Raw genomic sequence first — 3,787 nt, forward strand, 5'->3', positions numbered from 1 at the left:
TAAAAACCTACTCACAAAATTGCATCCTGCTTGTGTCAGAGTCACGTAATCCTGTGATTTTAACAGATCGTTAATTATGGAGAATAACAGGTATTCCATCATTCCTGTATTTCACTAACAAAGGAATTTTAGGACCAAAATTGCCTTGTAGCAAAGAATTCCCCAGTAACCAATTTTTGTTACTGGTATATCCATTTTTTTTGAAAATATATATTTTAACCTTTGTTGTTATGTCAGGAAGTTGACTGTTCAAAACAAGATATCTCATCCGGAGCCTAGTATATTTATAAGCTCTTTCAGGATGAGTCATCGGAATTCTGTGGTTTTTGGTGTCCCAGCAGAAGAAAGGACCTTATATTCTGATTAGGGAACTTTTTGAAAGTTCTTGCGATCGGATATAAACTTGCAGGGTGAAGTTAAAAATTAACTTCAACAGCTGCTATGATGTTGCAATTGTTAAAGAATTTCCATCTTTACATTTGAATTTGTACTGCTTCCATGTCGGAAAGAGATCCCTTACATTTTGGATGGCAGACCAAGCATAGTTCATGATGCACACCATCCCCTCTAATCTTCTCTCCCTCCCAAAAAGAACTCCTGGACAACTTTTTCCCTCTACTTATGTAAAAAAAGTAAAACTCCAGCAATTGGGTAGACCTTCTTTTATCTTGGATTAGATTGGTACTAACAGCACAAGTGTTATTATTTATCTGTCCTAAAGTCAGCGGCAGAGTGAACAAGCTGATGCTAGTGGTGTCAGGGGCATGTGCACCACCAATGGAGGTGGTATTGACCTGGATCTCTAATGGCAACATAGGTCCTTGCCAGCAGAGGCAGAGGGAGCAATTTCTTTTAGCTGTGACAAGATGAGCATCTGAAGTGCTCACAACATCCCCATTAGGGTTGCCAACACGCCAGGATTGTCCTGGAGTCTTCAGGAATTAAAGATTAACCACCTGGACACATGCTTTGAGCAACCCAGGAGAAAAAAAAAATCATAGGGGCATTAAAAGAAAATAGTGGGGGTGATTTTGCCAGCCCTGGGGAGGCGGGTGTGGAGGTGGGACTGCCGGGAAAATGGCAGAATTTGGGGGCGGGTGCCCAAACCGCCCCCAACCCGCCTCCATGCCATCTTCCTAGGGGGCGGGTAGCCGTCCCGCGCCGGGTCCTGTCTCCTTGGAGGCGGGAAGGGATTAAAGCCTATTAACTGCCTGTTAACAGAAGACTCCAAAAACACGCCAGCTCAGCGAGGCGAGTACTTGGTCTGCGGGGGTGCAAAAGTGTGGTGTGAAGGTAAGTGAAGGGTGCAAGTGTGTAGAGGTGAGTATCTGAGGTAAGTGCAAAGTGTTTTTAAAAGTGTACTTACCTTTGTTTCTTCCTGCAGGCTTCAGTCGGTTTGTATGCGGAGAGTCTTGGACCTCCGAGTTGCAGATGAGAGATGGCCGTTGCATTCTCAGATGCAACAACCATCTAATTTCAGTAAAACAAAGAAGTTTGGTGAGGTCTTGAATGCAAGACCTCATCAAACTGCAGAGATTGTCACTGTTTGACAAGCTTCACAGAGCTTTCATTGACAGATGAAACGTCATACGTTGACATTCTCTGCAACCGGCTTTCCATTAATTGGCCTGCTAAGCCTGCTGGGCGGGCTTAACAAGGTCAATCAAGGGAGAATAGGGTTGGCCACAAATCGACGGAGGCGGGACATCGACCCGCCAACCAGCAGCCCCGCCTCCAACGTGCCCCCATTAATAAAATCGCCCCCAGTGTGTCTTGTTCATTTTTTTTTGAGCATTTTCATTTAGCCGTTATAAAAATATTGGCGATGGGGAAAGGTTGTTTGACTGGGCGGGTGGTTGGAGGGAGGATGAAAACTCCAAGAATATGTCCAAGCAGAGTTGATTTTTGGACTCTAGGGAAATCAAGGGATATGGAGATCAGGCGGGAAAGTGGAGTTGGAGTCGATGATCAGCCATGACCTTATTGAATGGCGGAGCAGGCTCGAGGGGCCGTATGGCCTACTCCTGCTCTTATTTCTTATGTTCTTATGTTTTCATGTAACTCTATTCCCCGTAAAGGCATACAGTTTAGTTCCAACTCGCATGTGCGAACTTTCCCAGCTATTGAAATTCAGAACCATAGAAGTTTGCAGCACAGCGAGAGGTCATTCAGCCCAGCTTGTCTGTGCTGTCTCTTTGTTACAGCAATCCAGAATTAAGCCCAGTGCCCTGCTCCCCCTGTTGCCCTGGATCTTCATCAGTTTTAAATATTAATCTACTACTTGTAGGAAGATAGAGATCCCAGGAAAAATTAATCACAAACGACACCTTTAAAACAAACCAGTGCATGTGTAGTTGCTTAAATGTGGATCTGGTGCTGTCAATATGGCTCCATAATATAAACAAGGTGGTTTCTACAGCACCAGAATCAGCTTTGCAATCCCAATACAGTAAATGACTTTGTAGGTTGGATTTAGCTCGGTCAGCCAATTAAAATAACTTACAGAAGCTCCCTGCACATTCTTCATGAGTGCAGGCAGTGTGACAGCTGCTGCCCTTTTCTAAGTATACTATTTGCTTGCCTGACTGTAACTGGGACCATAATATCTCACCAAGGAGCAGGTCCTAAAACTGCCCCTTTTGATTAGAAGGCATTGACTGTTTTGGTACAAGGACAGTGTCCTATATTTGGTGTGGGAAAGCTGTTCGCTGAGATAAACTGCAGCATGCATGGTCGGAGGCAGAACTGAGAATGAAAAGTCCCAATGTAAGATTTTTTTAGTTTACCAACTCAAAATAAATCGATGCCTAATATTGCATTCCACGAGCAACATGGTGCAACGTTAATAATGGAGCATGGAAAGCATTGGCACCATCCCACACATCTTGCACATCTGAACTTCCCTGCTTTGTCTTGTAGTTTGTGACTGCCAAAGAGAAAGGCCTTGAATGTCATGCTCAACTGTTGCATGTTGTGCCACCCCCAACTACTTGCAGGCTGTGTAGTCATCTGCAATCACCTAATGCTGCACAGGAGAGAGGGCATCAGCACCTGACCACATTGCTGCCCGGGGTGCCAGGGATGGCCTCATCAGGGCCAGATTTACTTCACTTGACGCTGTACACCCTGGCTGCCACATGATGCGCCAGGTTGGCACCACCCCATCAACACCACAAAGCATCCCTACAATGCTGAAGCCATTCCTTTCACACCCACCACCATTGCAGGGGGTACCGTTCTGTCTCACCATTCACTGCAACTCACTAAGCCACTTTCAAAGATGCACACAAATCTGTCCAAGTGTTGAACATAAAGGTTTCAATGTTTGACTGCACATTAACAGAAACTTTACATGAACATTGGGTAAAACACCCAAGTGGCTTCCTTGTATGTTGTTAGTTGGTATAATGACACTAGGATGATGGTGAATTTGAGGGGTGGCTAGTGAGATGGGGAAGTGATAATGTAGATAGAGAGGGATGGGTGGAGGTGCAAAGTAAGTTGGTGTGAGTAAGGATGTGCAGGAGTAGGGTAGGCAAGGCAGAGTGATGGGGATGTGATGAGAGGCACAGCAGGATAAAGGCGAGTGTGGCATTGTGCTAACGTTTCGTGATCTAATGCGATCATTGAAAGGTTTGCGCCACTGCAGCCAGGTCCTCCTGATGACATCCCTGCTTGTGCCCTCCTGTGCAATGTGCAACCAGGCTGTGTTGGTCTCCTGGGGAGGTCTCTTCCACCCATTGGAAGGGAAGAGAACCTCCCTCCATAAGCATATGGAGGGAGTCAT

The sequence above is a fragment of the Somniosus microcephalus genome, chromosome 1 (assembly GCF_052327205.1).
Source record: "Somniosus microcephalus isolate GS21.2 chromosome 1, FLI_Smic_1.0, whole genome shotgun sequence".
In the NCBI taxonomy this organism is placed as follows: Eukaryota; Metazoa; Chordata; class Chondrichthyes; order Squaliformes; family Somniosidae; genus Somniosus; species Somniosus microcephalus.